At 40.2% G+C, this 17,559-nt stretch overlaps 1 long non-coding RNA gene across 1 annotated transcript; it reads left to right on the top strand.

Moving 5' to 3' along the window:
* Positions 1-789: 789 nt before the first annotated feature.
* LOC145487136 (uncharacterized) lies at positions 790-16,225 on the top strand. Its single transcript, XR_014049357.1, has 3 exons — positions 790-961; positions 7,434-7,644; positions 15,745-16,225. It is a non-coding gene; the product is annotated as an uncharacterized LOC145487136 (long non-coding RNA).
* The last annotated feature ends 1,334 nt before the right edge of the window (positions 16,226-17,559 follow it).

Genomic DNA, 17,559 nt, shown 5'->3' with positions numbered 1-17,559 from the left:
CATCAAAGTAGTAGGAAAACGGAAAACGAAAATGGAATCTGTAATTTCTTTTTCCGAAGGCGTGAGTAAACGAAAACGAAATTGGAAGTTCGAATTCCGTTTTCCTACATCGTAGGAAAACGGTTGGCACTGAGGTACACGCATTGCGCGCCACGTGTAGCAAAATTACTTTTCGACATATTACGACGTATTACGTCTCACCATGTGTCGAAATGACATGAAACAGGAGGGGGACCTTGGGGGGTTCTGAACACCGCAATACCGCAAAAAAAAAATTCGGGAAATACCGCATTATCGCAGATAACATCGCGAAATACCGCAGCACTTCAATCGGCCGGGTGAAAATTCAATGTCATACCGAAGCCATTACTCTGTATGTCAAATTTAGAACAAATAACACGGAAATAGCAACTAGGAATTTGTAATTTTCGATTTAGACAAAATAAGCAAAATAAGTAAAATCCACCCGCGTGTTGGCTAATTATTAACTAAAAATAACGTACTCTTTTCCAATGGGAAACTGGAAAAGGCATCGGAAAACGTTGAAGAACTTGGACGATAATTTTTAATACCGTCCAAAATGTTAAAAAACCGCATTCCGCAGGCTCGGAGAATACCGCAATACCGAAATTCGAAATTAACATCACCGAAATATCGCAACAACAATACTAGGCGCGCTTACGGTGTCCGTCCCCGATTATGGCTCCTGGTCGAAATAGTAATGTGATTAAGGGGGGATTACAAGCTAGGGAAATAACCCTGTTGAAATTAAATTCTTTTAGTGGAACTTTGCGTTATTGGTTAAAACAAGGTTCCCATCCCTATAAAAGAGTCATTGCACATACCCGAATTCTGCATTGAATAATTGACCTTCTATTTGTTGCTACTTGGAACTTTCTTCTTGCTTGCCCAAGGAGCTAGCCAGTCATTGACCCGACGAAGGCAAAACTAACTAGACAAGGTAAGCGAATCTGGAAGAGTACTGTCTAAAGACCTTGCAAATTTACACATAACCTACTTTAAATTTCCTAAATATGAACAACTCTCCGTTCTCCTAAGCTGCTCGCGGCCGCTTTTTCGATCAAATTCCGTCGTGTTACAAAGGCATTGTGTCTCGCAACCACATATTTTCTGGAGTATCGACGACAACAGGAAAAAATGAAAACAAGCCATACAAACACTAGCGAAGTATCACTTAAGGTAAATTAAAATCAAAGTTAGTTACACTGCAGCTACATGTAAATAACTAGACGCCTTACTGCATGTACCCAGGCAGTCGTTATACTAAGAAGCACTAGCTATATTGCAATTGACCTTAATGTTCAGCATTTCAAGTCGTACGAAATTCAATCGAATCGATGTGCTCAAGCTATTCTGCCTTTGATTGCATTTCTTGGAATCGATTAATAGCTTATTACCCGTTTGCAGGTCTTTAGGAAGTGAAACGAGTCAAGGTCTTTATATCAGCCTATAAACGTTTCAGTCTATTTTCCTTAGCCTTTGTCGCTGTTGTTGTTGTTGTTGTTTTTTTTTGCTTTTCTCAAGCAAGCGAGACCTTTTGAATTATAGAGTTATGGCAGTGCGTGACATAGAACTACGAACCCGTTTGTCGAAAAACATGTACTTATCTCGTGATTTTTAGCCCATTCAGAAGTTTAAGTATTAGGAAAAGTGCTTATGTAAATGCTTGTTTGTTCAATACAGATAATCAGTCGCCTAGATAGCTAAAATAGGTTCCAGATATTTACACTATTTTCCGGCCGAAATGTTGGTGTACCGCGGAGGTACACTAACATGGCGGCTCCATACTGTAAAACAATAGAAATGCAAGCAAGATATAAATATCCAGCCATATTTATTCGTGTGTAATAATGAGTAAAAAGGTAATGGTAATGTTTTAAGAAATAGGTGTTGGGTCATTCGAAATATAATATTGGAATATTTTAGGTGTTTGGGATACAGTGACATTACGGACGTTCCTCTTGATTAGCTGATCAAATGTTGTCTTCTCTTATCGTTGTTGTTGTGTCCGCAAATATATATGTAAATTACTTGGCTGTTGTTGCACTGGAGATGGTGCCGTGTAACTTAACTATTTTGAATGCAGTATCTACTTAAATAATTTGTGAACCGATTCTTCGTAAAGTACCTTGGTCCATTCATGTTCTGCGAGCGCTGTTACTATACTACACGTTTTCGGTTCAGCTGCGTTGTTCAGCAACTCGTTTGTTTACTCGCGGGTGTAGATCGAGAAAATGCAATAAAAATTGAAATCTAGATTTTGGAAGCGCTTTTTTTTGGAATTAGTCGTTTTAGACTTCTTCACTCATTTTTAGTCTCCTGTCCAATTTTTCAATCAAACCTTGCTCTTTTACTGACCTTTTCAGTGATTTTGATAGCGATGTTTAATTACCTTATTCTAGATCGCACTTCGACCAAATAAAGAAAAGATTCTTTACAATAGCAGCGGCACCTCGTGAGATTATGTTCGTACCAAGAGCATGTTCTCGAGATGGATAGTTCTTACTGGAAATCCCGCCTACGAAGCTGGGAGTTTGCAAACCTATTTCTTGCAATACTTTAATCGTATAGAATTTTCAACAACAACTTTTATTAGAGACCTTGGAACTTTTTCCTTGATTTTATTCTGTAAACTTACTCTTTATAATTTTTATACTGTACGTGCTGTTTTATTTGGATCATGCACCCTACGCTTGATAGTGGAAATTCAATTTTCACTAAGTAAATTCTGCGAAGGTACATACCTAGGGTGACATATGATGATAAAAATGGTTGACATGCCAAACACGACTCCTATTGGTCAAGATAGGAAAACTTTGACCTTCAAAGCTTTGCTCTAACGAGCACTTTTTCAAAGATCTCCCTGTTCTATATGAAAGCAGAGGAGGGTCTTTGTAGATCTCCTTTAGCAGAGGCTGATTTTGTATCAAATGCCATTTACTCAGAAGAATGTTTTTAGGATTAGGCACAGATGGGCGATATTCTGTAACCAACGACAAAATTATTTTGCGCGTTTTTTTGTTTATTCTGTAGAGCCGACATGCTTTCGTTATATTTAATTTCTGAGAGAGTGTTTTCTAAAGGGTTATCTGGATAACCTCTGTCGCGTAATCTGCGTTTGAATTGTGTAATGTTTTCTTCAAATGAAGCTTTTGAAGAGTTGGTTCTCAGAAGTCTCAAGGCTTCGCCTTTGATAAAGCCTTTCCTGACGCCTGGAGGGTGGCAGGAGGTGAAGTGTGTGTATTGGAGAGTTTCTGTCAGGTTTGAAGGGCGTGCGCACATCGAGAATGGATTCCTTCTTAAATCTTTCGCCCTTACGTACGCATGTATTCAGGAAAGTTATTTCCGTATCTGAAATTTCAGCCGTGAATTTTATGGTCGGACGACAGTTGTTTGCTAGCTTAATTAACGTGTTTATTTCCTCTTTGTTTACGTTCCATAGAGAAAAGACATCATCGATATATCTTTTCCAAGTGAGCGGCTTTAAGTGCATGCGGTTAATGATTTCTGTTTCTACCGCGGCCATGAAAATGTTGGCAAAAGAGACTGCGATTTTTCTACCCATTGCGGTAACGTGTGTTTGAAGCTAATTTGCCGTTAAAATGAAAAGAGTTTTCTTTTAAGATAAGTCTAAGCATATCTCTGAGGTAGAGGGTAGGCATGGGAGGTTTGTTTAGGTGGAATGTCTCGCATGTTTTACATACAATGGTGATTCCTTCCTCCCGTGGGATGTTAGTATATAGGCTTGTAACGTCCATTGACACATTGACACTAGCATTGTGTCCTTTGCGACCTTCATTTTCTCTATTAAGTTTAAGAAATCTGTTGTGTCTTAAAGGTATGATTCCTAAACTTTAGCAATAGGCTGAAAGAGGTAATCAACAAATGATGAGATTCTTTCTGTTGTGCTATCGCAGCCCAATATCATTGGCCTTCCGACCGGGTTTGGTTTGTTAATCTTTGTAAGGGTAAGGAAACTGGAATTCGTGGCGGATTTGGCGTTAGGGAGAGGCATTTCTCTGTCATTTCATCAACATGGTTACCATGGTAGAGCGCTTTAATGAGTTCCTTGACTCTTTGAGATATTTCTGTTACCATCAGTAGCGCTATGGACTCGTGGTCCAGTAGTACCTGTCCCTCCCGTGTTTTGTCCTCTTTATTCGTAATGACAGTTGTGGTCCTTTATCTGCCTTTTTAACATTGATATTTGTGTTTTGTTCAAGCTCCTTGACCGTTAAATTATCGACGGGATGCATTCAGCTAAATTAGAAGCTAGTTTCTTGACCGAAAATTGGACTTACCACTAAACAGTTTTAAGACGAAAGCCGTTGGATTTTGCAAAAGCGCGACCGATGTCGTTTTTGTCAAGTTCTTTATAATATTTTTCACTGCAAGAGAATCGAAAGACCATCAAACTTTCGATTGGATGAATTCAATCAAATTCAAAGCTAGACTCTTACCCAAACACTGGACGTATCAAACTCTAAACGAATGCATCAATGCCTCCGTTGTGATTTTGCCGATGGAATAATATAAGCTGCTTAATCAAGCTTATTAGTATTAAGCAGGCAGTCGTTGTTGATGTTCTTCGTTTTTTTTTGTTGTTGTTTTTTTGTTGTTTTGTTTTGCCGCAAGAGAATGGAATGACCGTCAAACTGTCGATGGGAGTAATTCAGTCAAATTCAAAACTACCTTTGTAGGCGAACATACGACGTATTTAACTCTAAACGAAGGAGTAAATACCTACGTTGTGATTTCGCCGAATGATAAAATTAAATTCACCGCGTGGTTCATTTATTGTTGTGGTCGTCATTTCCATATTCTTTGCCAATTTTTTTTCACCGCCACAAATTCCAAAGATCTTCCAACTATCGATGGGAAAAATTCAGCCAAATGCAGAGTTAACCTCTGAGCCGAACATTGAATGCATTCAACTCCAATATCGAATGTGTCAATGCCTCCGCTGTGAGTTTGGCCGATCCACAACGAGAGGGTTACCAATTTCACTCCCTACCGGGCTCAGTAGGTGAGCTCAGTGGAGACAAACTTTAACTGTCCCGCCCCTCCCTTCAATCATTTTTCTGCAATCTGTAAAAATCCAGCAGACTCGTGACCAGCCGCAACCAGGGTAATTTCTCGAGGGAAGAAGAGAGAGGTTGATCGCGTATAAGTATTTTTCTCCGTTCGTTGCATTTCTTAGTACGAATGACGCGCTTTGGAGCCCTGTCCCTCTTAAATGATCTGTAGGCATAAATGAAACATTGGGATAAGATTCACTTTCTTTATTCTGTTCTTTCTGAATCTTTAACATCATTTGTTTGAGTTCGTTCATTCTTTTCTGGATGTTTTCAATTCTTTCTTTTCGTGTTTGTTTGCATTAACCTTCGGTTCACGGACCGTTGAATGTGCCTTGTTCTTAGTTAGCTTTTCATCATTGCTTTTACGCTGTTCTAGCTGTTTAATCCTGTGGAGTTTGGTTTTACTCCACTCTACTCGCCTGTAGTGAAACTTAATGAGAGCGCCTAAATAATTCTGGTGAGCGTTCTTTCTGAATAAGGCAATGTCTTGTTTGAATTCTTCATCGGGCGAAATATTCGCCCTTGCGTCGTAACGCAAAGTTTTTGGGCAAGTTCCTTTATCAGAATGTGCTTTCAGATTAGAGATGGACTCTTCGGACTTTCTGATCTTCTCCTTAACGTTCTCCGCCTTTAATTTTCTTGTGGAAATCGGCGGGGTCTTTTCTTTGGTGGGTGCTCGTAGCTGCCACGTGGGGTGTCACCGCGGCGCTTATTAGGCGGTTTGGGTGGTTGTTCGTCTTGGCGCTCTTTTGGTTTGTCCGTTGACCGTCGGATTTAGGCGCTAGGAAATTCATCTTATGAGTTTAGCAGCGAGTCGTCAGGATAAGTAGCAGAGTCTTCTGTATGTAATAATGCGGTTTTAGAAAGTAACCCGTCTTCCTTTAGGATTGTTTCTTTCTCCATAGTTTCTCTCAAGCAAGACTGCAGTTTCGATTCTTTCAGAGAATCTCGTCAGCTGCTACTATGTTGAGGTGAAAGCAGGGGAAGGTCTTAATAGTCTTTATATTTGTCGGCTCTACAAAATACAAAATACAGAAAAAAAAAAAAAAAAAAAAAAACGCGCAAAAGAATTTTGCCCTTTGTTACAGAATATCGCCTATCTGTGCCTAATCTTAAAAACATTCTTATGAGTAAATGGTATTTAATACAAAATCAGCCTCTGCTAAAGGAGATCTATAAAGACCCTCCCCTGCATACAGGAAAGGGAGATCTTTGAAAAACGTTTTCCTATCTTGACCAATAGGAGTCGTGTTTGGCCTGTCAACTATTTTTATCATCACTCTAATTTCCCCAAAGGTTGCTTTAACAATACTGGGCTCTGTAAATTTGAACAAAATATTTCGACGAATATCTGAGGTTTGGGAAAACGCATGGACTTAAAAATTAGAGAAGTGTCATCTTTATTAATCTCCTATAACTGACATCACAATTTAAGCACTTTCACTTTTATTTTGTCGAAGGATTCCAAGTATTCTCCGTAGGCAATTGTTTTGGAGGATTCAGTCCGTTACTCCAAGCTTAGAACATTGCTCTTGAATAAACGAGTCTTCTCAAACTGATCTTACTCGTTACCTAGCGGTAAATGGAAGATTTTATATTTTCCTGTTGGATTGATTTAACGATTAAATGTAAATAATTTTTTGTGCGCATTTTTGCCTTTTGCTGTTTACGTCATTCTTAGCTCTCTATTGCGACTCTCAAGGCTGGTTTTCACTAGCGACGGAGTCGTAGTCAGAGTCATAATCAGAAGCGTAGAGCAATACGATCTAGTGAAAATCAAACTGACGGAGTCAGAAGCAGAATACCGATTCCGCTTATTATTCCGTCGCTTGCGATCCAGTGAAAACTAGATTGTCGGAGTCGCAAGCAGAAGCGGAAGAATAAACCAATCACAATATTCGATTCCGGGCCCTGTGACTGGTTGGTTCATCCGCTTCTGCTTCTGACTCCGACAATCTAGTTTCCACTGGATCATAAGCGAGGGAGTCTAAAACGGATTCGGAAGAAATGGAAACGTTCTGATTCTTCCGACTCCGATTCCGTCGAGCGTATGACTCCGCTTGCGACTGCCATTTTCGGTTTTCACTAGGCGGTAGCCTCTCTTACGACACCGACTACGATACTGACCACAACTCCGTCGCTAGTGAAAATCGGCCCTTAGCAGGCAATGGCACGTGATGTCTTGCAGCCAATAAGAGCACGCTAGATAGCTGATAAGTGAAAAAACAACAACAAATAGTTGTAAATAAACAAAAACAAAAAAAAAAAGACCGCTTCTGTTATTACAAATGAACGCATACAGAAAATAAAACTCTCTTGTGTCTATCTCTACAGGAAAGGAAGAAGTGCAGATCGAATTACACGGCCCTCGAGTCTAAAGTAAAAAGATGCCAGAAGAGTGCAACGATAACATTGCCCCATCGAACAAGCCCGTTATACGTTTGATTTCATCACGGAAAGAAATCGTAGTGATTGCGGATGTTCTGGATTTTTTGGACTCACAAGAAAATGGCCCCTCTAAAACTAATGTAGTCACAGGTTTATGGTAAGTTTGCCGTGCTTGTATTTTCAGGGAGCTGCATTCCTGCAATCAACCGAAATTTTATCTTGATGGGGTATTAGTTCTTGGAAAGAGGAAAGAAACCATTCTTTGGTTTCGAGGTATTTTTATATCTTTGTGAGCATTTACAACGTAGATTGGAAATTCGTTTATTGACGCCAGTTATTTTTTCAGACCAGGGGACTGTAAATATCGATAATTGAATTTTAAAACTGAAATCATGGATTTCTTCATATTTTGCAAGGAGAAACCCTTTAGTGAAGTTTTTTCGAAAATAAGACTAAAACTTGCCAGAGATATTTTGATTTTGAGAAATCAAACAGAAAGTAGAATTGCGGTTTTCGCACTGCGGCCGCAGTAAATTCAACAACATATTCACATCACTCTCAGAGAAAGACGGATCGGTCTATTAAATGATCTTTTACATGTATGTTTGGTATCAAAATTACAGCACAAAGATGTAAAAATATTGCCAAGTGCATTTTCATTTCGGGTTAGAAGCGCCGCAAAATTGGTAGTTTTTGTATGTTCAAAAAGGCCTAAAAATAGGACGTTTTTGAGGGCACTTTTCAAAACCTTGGTACGCGGAAATTGTAAATATGAAAAATGCATTTTTGAAAAGCCCCGTTATTGATTTACAACATATAGAAATTGAGCTTGGGCAACTGAAAAGCTGAATAGTAAAACATGTGTAAGAAAAGATTTTTTGCGCGTAATTTACACTACAATTGCGAGGGTCACGCAAAGCACAATTTTTACCAGTGGATCTAGACGAAATTCAAGGCTCAAAAAGGCACTCTGGTACTTGGCTTCATCCAACAAGACTACACTCCCGGGAAGATTAATCATTTCAACTACACATCGGGCGAAAAAAAAAAAAATGTGGTAAATAAAACGGCGAATACTAAGAATATTTTTAAAACAGGTTGAACCTTTGGCCTTTCGTTTCATCTGGGAATCAACACACAGCTGCTCTTAATTTGACTCTCACTCGTCGGAATACACGTTTCGTTGTTTTTGTCCGATTTGTTAACATCTCCTCAAGTAAGAGAAGTAAGGCTTTTGAATTTGGAGGCATCTGAACGCAATATAATAAGACCAGCTTGCGCAGTTTTGAAAGTCGACCCACTTCGCAGTTAGACTATTACGATAAGCTGAAGTTGATCGCCGAATTACACATTAAAATTGGCCTGTAGAAAACGGCAGTATTAACAAGGAAGCAACAATCAGATAATGTACTGAATGCTTAGGAATTATTCCTTACCTTAGTGACTGTTTTTCTCGGGGGGAGGGGGTTACTCCCTTATTTGAGCTATGTAGGTATTAGCGGCCCCAAAGGGTAGGGTTTTTCAGCCGTTTCAGGTTTTAGCACTCTAGTCTTGAATTGGGTATGTTTGTTGAAGAAGCTACTTTTTCATCACTATCAGTAAGACCGCCAACAAAAGCCCCTCATAACTTACGTTTAGGGTAATTAGGTCAGCCCCAACGGTAATAAATAGACTGTCGAATTTTTGGTCAGGTCATAAATAGGGTAGCAAAAACTGCAGGTTTTGGTCATAAATAGGTTTTGGGAAGTGGGCCGCACACTCCCACCCAACTTTTCTGGAAGTAACACCCCCCCCCCCCCCTCCAAACCCCTGAGTTGTTTTTCCCAACAGGAGACCACGGCAGTTTTAGCAACACAAGGGCGAATAGCACCGAGCCATGTCGCACGTGACAGTAACGTAACGGGCGTTAGCCGGGATTTACATGTAGTGGGCGAGGGGAGTGGAGGGATCGGGAGTAAGGCAATGCACAGGCGTTGTAAGTTTTGACGGGCAAGTGCATTTTTACGATGTGTCTTTTAACAAGCACTTTGAAACTGTCTGTGCTTGTAAAGATTTGGTATATCGTTGATTGGATCAAGCAGGTATATCAGTACACAAGCAGAACGTCTACGTCACAAATTTGTACTCGCGTTGGCCAAACTGAATACCTGGTCATTTTTGTCAAATTGATAAAGGCGGCTAGAATTTTATATATGTGACACGTGAAATTTGCAAAATTCCACGTGAATACCACGTGAATTTTGCTAGGACATAGCTGTTGGCTGCTAACAATAATTGCAACTTACGACATGAGGACTGTTAGCACACAGTAGACTCAGAACATAGCCGGGTTTTCAATTTTTGATAGTCCCCTTATGCAAAAATGTTCTCCACCTTGCACCTTGGTTAAAAACTGTGTTCACGTACCATACGAAATACTTGCAGTCTTAAGCATGGGTATACTAAGTGTTTTTACACGGGAGTACCTTCCTTATTCATATTGGATAGGTTCAAGATGACCGAGCCGAGAAGTGCTAAACTTGTGTTTCGTGAAGTGCAACCTGGTGGGTATCACAGAATTCTCGCTGTTGCTTTCCAACTTTAACAGTTAAAATCACTCATAATGTATCTTGGATGTCATTGCTAAAATGAATGACTGTATCTGTTCTGCAGAGGGGAATGCGCGCTTCGCTAACAGCTTCCACCTATCTGCGTTCTTTGCAAAACGCATATCTTTCGCGGTCACGCTTTCAGGGTTTTTCTAGCTAACGGTTTGTTGTCCAAGGTTAAAATTTTGGTCCACTTCTTTTATGCTTCACTGAACCATGGTCACTTTTTTAGCATTTTCAACGCCCCACCAGTCAATCTTTACCCGCCCAGGATAAGGAGAGGTCAGGAGAAATCCGAGGGAAGTTTCACATGGGGAGGTTTCCAGCCTCCCACCCGACGTCTAAACTTACCATTTGATTCACTATTTGTTTTCTTGACTGACAAGATAACTCTTTCATATACCATCCATAAAAAGTGTTGCCCTTTAAAATACCTTAAGTCGACACAAGGTATCCCTTTTTCAGAAACTTCCGACACGTTTTTTGAGTAGAGCCTCCCCGCGTGGTAGATGGAGTTCTTACCTGAGGGTTGGGCGCAGGGGGGCAAAGTTGATCTTTTCCATCGCATTACAACGTCGCTGCCATAACCTGAATTTTCTCACAGATTTCCTTTGACTTGCTATTGGCCTTCCAGTTGCTCCAGAATGACGGTGTCACCCTAAATCAGGCACTCATCTTTGTATCGCCAACATTTTGTGGAGCGGTCATGGGCACAAGCGCCCGTATCATCATCTGCATCAAAGTAACCGATAAATCTTTGCTCAGAGCCGGTTAATCGTTTTTTTTCATGCTGTATTATCAGAGCCATCTTAAATCATCGAGTTCAACTAACGCAGTGAAAATTTCTGTCATGAAGGTTCTGCTGTAGTGAGACCGGCAATCTACTTCTTTGATCCAGTCCAGGAAATAACATATCCTGACTTATATCAACCTTTTTGAGCTGCCTGTTAAAGACACATCCTAAAAAATGCACTCGCCCATCAAAACGTGCAGTTGAAGTACGAGAAACAATAAGTACACTCCTGCCCTTTCCCAACCCCGGTCCTTCAACCTCCAATACCTCCCCGTTACGTTACGTTATACTGTCGCGTGCGACATGGCTCGATGATTTCTCTCTGTGTTTTCCTAAAATTGCCGTGGTCTCATGTCAGGAAATACTCTCTAAGGTAAGGAAAAATTCATTAGCATTAAGTACATGATGTGACTGTTGCTTCCTTGTTAATACTGCCGTTTTCTAAAAGCAAATTTTAATGTAAAATTCTGACTGCAAAGTGGGTCCAGTTTCAAAAATAGGCCAGCTGTACTTATTATTTTGCCGGTAGATGCCTTTAAAATCAAAAGCCAGACTTCTTCTACTTGAAGATATCTTTTCAAAGCAAAGAAAAAAAAAGCAGCGAAACGTGTATTCCGACGAATGAAAGTCAAATTAAGAGCTGCCGTGTGTTGATTTCCGAATGACATGAAAGGTCAAAGGGTCGCCCATATTACTCAAGTGACCTGCTTTGAACATATTCTCAGAATTCGCCGTTTTATTTACTCCATTTTTTTCGCCCGATGTGTAGTTGAAATGATTGATCTTCCTTTGAGTGTAGTCTCGTTGGGCGAAGCCACGTACCAGAGTGCTTTTTTGAGCCTTGAATTTCGTCTAGATCCACCGGTAAAAATTATTTGTGCCTGCGTGATCTTCGCAACTTTTGTGTAAATTACGGGTAAAAAGCTTTATCTTACACATGCTTTACTATACAGCCTTTCAATTGCCCAAGCTGAATTTTTTACATGTTTTAAAACAAAAATAGGGCTTTGCAAAAATGTATTTTTCATTTACAATTTCCGTGCGCCAAGGTACGAAAATTGCCCTAAAAAAATGCCCTAAAAAATGCCCTATTTTTAGTTTTTTTTTTTTCTTTCAAAGTGCAAAAACTAGCAATCATCGGGTGCTGCTAAACCTAAGTAAAACTTACTTCTTGGCAATATTTGTACACCTTTGTGTTGTAATTGTAAGTAAGTAAGTAAGTAAGTAAGTAAGTAAGTAAGTAACCTTTATTTAAACACGATAAGTAATTAAGCTTGCAGCTTGTGGCGTCGTGTATAAATAAACAATAAAGAATAATTACAAAATAAGAATTTAAAAAAAAAAAAAATTACAATGTAAGATGTAATCTAGTTTACATAAAAATTTGTAGCTAATAATAATTACCTAATTATTAACATTATGTGACTAATAAACGTATACCAATGGGCAGTCGAATCATCTTCTGCAGTATATATTCGCAAAGCTAATGTCCCTGACCAAAGTAAGATTATTGATCATCTTAGAGAAGCTGTTTACACTGTTCGCCATTCGGCATCCAATCGGTAGAAAATTCCACAGAATTGTACCCCTGTAAGATACGGAGGATTTCTTGATATTTGATTTAAAATGAGGGGTTTCCAGCTTAAGTCTGTTTCTAAGATTATAGGAGGATTGTGATTTTGCAATATGTGCAGTCATACAGAGTGATGAGTCATTGTGGTACATTTTATAAATTAGTTTCAGAATGGAGTTCTTATAATAGGTTCTTAGAGTGTCCCATTTGGCCCTGGTGAGGGCTTCAACTGATGGTAGGTCTTTAGGAAAATTGGAAATAAGCCTTGCTGCTCTGGAGTGTAGTCTTTCGAGTGAGTCGAAGTCATCTGAGCGATTCGTGCCTCCCCATACGGATATACCATACGTGACTGCAGTGATTATAACATACATGTAAAAGATCATTTTAACAGACCGAGCCGTCTTTCTCTGAGAGTGATGTAAATATGTCCTAGTTTTCGGCTGAATTTATTGCAGCCGCTGCGCGAAAACCCCAATTCTACTTTTTGTTGGATTTCTCGAAGTCAAAAAGTCTCTGGCAAGTTTTAATCTTATTTTCGAAAATATTTCACCAAAGGGTTTCTCCTGGCAAAATATGAAGAAATCCGTGATTTTGTTTTGAAAGTCAACTAATTCTCAATATTTACCATCCCCTGGTCTTAAGGACGGTGGGGCGAAAATGTTCTACTCGACAGATTTTCTTCAAACTTCTACTGCGGACAGATAATGAATTACTTGTTCCAGAAATAAAAAAAAGGGAGTCACCAACTTCGTTTCAGAGGTAAAGATCGGCACACAGGAGTGGACTAATCCCTCGACTAGTCCCTGCGACTAGCCCCCATGAAGAGTTTACACGAAGGGACTGGTCGCATGCGCAAGGACTTGTCCCACGAACAGTTCACACAAGGCGTTTTGAGGAAGAAGTCGCAGGGACTTGTCCCAAAAATTCAAACTGGTTTGAATTCGTGGGACTAGTTGCAGGGACCGCAGTTTGGTCCTTGCGACTAGATTTCTAAGCAAAAATGGCAAGTTCACACGATGGGACTTGTCCCCGCGACTTGTTTCAGGGAGGGTGGACAAGAACTCATTCTTTGGTTTCGAGGTATTTTCACATCTTTGTTAGCATTATAACGCAGATTGGAAATTCGTTTATTGACGCCAATTAACTTTTAAGGACGTTCGTGCGAAAAGGTTCTACTCGATATTCGTTCAAACTTTACTGCGGACAGGTAATGAATTACTTGTTTCAGAAATGAAGTACCAAAAACAAAAAACAAAAAAAAAAGGGGGGGGGGGGGAGGATCACAAACTTCGTTTCAGAGATAAAGGTCGGCACGCACCATAGGACTTGTACCTGCGGCTTGCAGGGACTAGTACTAGTGACTGGGGGACTAGTCGTAGTGACTAGTCCCCTCGTGTGTGCTGACCTTCATAAAGCGTGAGGAAACTACAGTCAACTCTCCGCAAAGAGGCACTTTAGTAAACGGGCAACTCTACTTACGAACACTGTTTTCAATTTCCCTTTGTGTAAATATTAAGGAAACCTCCATGCGTTCTGGACTCACAGCTTAGACTAAGTGAATTTGTGTGAATCAAATCAAACCCACCCATTATAATCGAGCTTAACAAATTCGAAACAAACAAATGCACATTTAAAATTGGAAAGAAAAGTTATTGCTGTCGACAAAGGATGACGCTTACTAGTCTCGCGCGATCTCCTGGGTGTCTTGTGCATGCTAGCAAAAGTCTTCTGGGCCGGGTTGTTCAAAGCCCGATATTAGCGAGAATTTTGATTTCAGTTTTGCAACTTTGCACGTTTACCCTTCAGTTTTGAGCCGTAGTAATCTTAAACTACACCAACCGTTAGAGGTGAAGAACATTTTTAAACGAGAAAAAATAACACTTCAGTTAACGTTTAATCCATTAAAGTTAACCGGCTTTCGAACAACCCGGCCTAAGATATTTTTTCTTAGTCGTCGTTAGTCCTTCGCCCTTGGATTATGTCACTTTTCGCGCAAGCCATTTGTCCATTTCCATGCAGGGGCAAATGACGTCCTCAAAAATTAGTGGTTTGGCGTGGAGGTCATCGGCAATTAAGAAATTTATCCTTTCTCAAATCAGCCATAAAGTTATTCAAGAGTCCTAAGTCTCCAAAAGCTAACATTTACTTGTGCAAGACTCCTGTGTTGTCAACCCGGTCGCGTTTGACGACAAGCAACTCTTGCGTGGTGGATAAAAAAAAAGACTCTCTAAACTGCAATTGTAGCTCCGGGTTATGTAGCTCACCTATGAAAAACGACCATGGTTTGCTCAAACAAGATGCCTTACACGCAACGAGTTGGGAAGATTGTCGACGGCAAATGGCTAGATTTGTGTTCAAAACATAGATCACCCTGCGGTCAGGTGGCCAAATGTCAACTGAATATCTGCTGCTGTAGCCTAAACATGTTGCATCCCTCGGCAGCACACCTCATCAACTGATTCCTTAAGTACCCTCCGAGGGTATCGAACGCACCTCGCTAATCTCTGATTACTAATAGTTACTTAGGTCATATCTCAAAGATCTTGATTTCCAATTTACACTGTAGACGTCAGGACCATATGCACCTCGAAGCACAAAGCAATAACAAAATCTCCCATCGGACTGCAGCCTATCTAGTTTTATTGACTTTCAGGCTACGCAAATTCGGTACTCTGCTTTTCAGTTCAAAACTAACCCCAGCCTCCTTTTCACTCGGGTTGTGTGCTTTATAATCCCATCTTAACAAGTTCATAGCCAATCGCAGTTTTAAACCAAAACAAAACGTTTTAGGATATTTTTTCTCCCTAAAATACAAAGATTTAATAGCACTAAAAATATGTTTGGGGTTATAAGCACTTTCAGCACTAGAGATCTTTTTTTGTAGAAAGATTGCAAGTATTCTCCTCAGGCATTTGTTTTGGAGGATTCAGTCCATTACACCCTGCAGGCTTAGAACATTGCTTTTGAATAAACCAGTTCCGAGACTGATCTTACTCGTCCCCCGGCTGTAAATGGAAGATTTTATATTTTCCTGTTGGATTGATTGAACGGTTAAATGTATATAATTTTTTTGTGCGCAGTTTTGCCTTCTGCCGTTTACGTCAATCTTAGCTCTCTATTGCGACTCTTAGCAGAATATGCCACGTGATCTATTGCAGCCAATAAGAGCAGGCTAGATAGATAACAAGTGAAAAAATAACAACAAATAGTTGTTAAAAAAAAAAAGAAAAGAAAAGAAAAAGCTTCTGTTATTACAAATGAATGCATATAGAAAATAAAACTCTCTTGTTTCTATCTCTACAGGAAAGGAAGTAGTAGAGACCGAATTACACCGCCCTTTGAAGTGAAGTGCAAAAATACGACGTATGGCTCGCGATATTACGCTTAGCTTAGAGCAAAGAGCTGGAACTCTAATGTATAGATTTAGCGAAGTATACGTAGTCCATGGGGCAGGACCCTGGAAAGAGCCATTTGGTACCAAAACGAGGGACAAAGTCTATCACTCTAACACTTTGACAACATTGATTTTTCTAGATTATTTTGGTGTGTAATAACCATGCCAAATGAGTAGCTTTACTAGGATTAAATGTGATTAAATGTCGTCACTTGGTTAGTCTAAATAAGCAGAATTGGTAAGAAGATGCCTACTGACAGTTAAACGCAAAGCTGAAAATGTTACATACGCTGATTTTTAGTTATTGCAAACTTCAAACGAAGTTTGCAGACCCAATTCCAATAATCATAACTTATATATGACTTATAGGTATTATCCTTGAATGGTTTCCATCGCAACAATTGTCAAATTATACATAATATAAGAAAGTGTATTATCATTTGTCTCACGATGTAGTCACTTGGGATGTAGATCGCGACGTTTCGACTGCTTACTGCTAGTCTTCAGGTGATAAGGTCGACTGATTGCACGGTATCATTTATATTACAAAGGTCGACTGTGATTGGTGCATTTCGATCCTCCTATTGTTCCATTGTTCCGGCGAGGAGATGTTCCCTCAGCAGTCCGTTGTTGTACCGTTCTCCTATTGTGTATTTTGATCGTGGACATCCACGCATCAGGAATGTCAATTCCACTATCCCTGTTGATTTTATTAGGGTGAAGTCTTATGTGAATAGCTTCCTTGACCATACGTGTGTACCAGTGGGGGGCGATCAATAAACTTGACCTTATTCCAGATAGGATAGTGGCCGGTTTCGTGGGCGTGTTCAGAAACGGCGGAGGTCTGGGTACGGGGGAGTCATATATCCCTGTCGTGCTCTTTGATCCTCTCTTGCATGGGCCTCCCTGTTTCCCCGATGTAGACTTTGCTGCACTCACAGGGAATCCTGTAGACAACACCATCCTGTTTAGCCGGGTTGACGGTGTCCATTGGTCGCAGTAAGTGTGACCGAAGTGTCGGGTCCGACTTAAAGACGGTGCGAATGCCTTGCTGTTCTAGGCAGCGGCTGAGAGACTCCGAAACCTCTTGGACATAAGGTAAAACATCGGGGAAACAGGGAGACGAAAAGCAATGGTTAGGGCATCTACTAGCGTTGTTCTTGGCGGAATCTCGAGGCGATCGGATCCTTTAGGGCGAATTTATGGTTGGATTCCTTTGGTCGATCTGCTGGACTCCGTCACTCGAGTGCCCTACCTTGTCTCTCTTTATAGGGAGAGGGATACAGAGACGCTGAAACCCACTTAAATCGCTCTGAAACCCCTCCAAACGCCATTAAAAAAAACTAATAAATAAATAAATAATAATAATAATAATAATAATAAAACAGTCATACAAATAACAGGACAGGTAAGTCGATTTTATTACGTTTTCCCCTCTTATTTTGAACTATTTTGTACGATCGTTATATTCCCACATAGACTCTAATAATAACGCAGATACGCAATGTCATGTTGACGCTTCCCAAAGGAGCTTGGGTTATCTGTGATATTCGGGGACAAAAGCATTATCGCAACCCAGGAGACGTGTAGTTTCGTGTAGCTTCGAAGAAGCTTACGTCGAGTTCCCCTCTCGTTGGGACTTCTGATTTCTGATTTCACCATACCCATATTCTGATTTCACTATACCCAGATTTCGGACAGTTGCTCATGGCAAACAAAGCCTG

The sequence above is a fragment of the Orbicella franksi genome, chromosome 5, assembly GCF_964199315.1.
Source record: "Orbicella franksi chromosome 5, jaOrbFran1.1, whole genome shotgun sequence".
Classification (NCBI taxonomy): Eukaryota; Metazoa; Cnidaria; class Anthozoa; order Scleractinia; family Merulinidae; genus Orbicella; species Orbicella franksi.
This window is presented reverse-complemented; position numbering and strand designations above follow the sequence as displayed.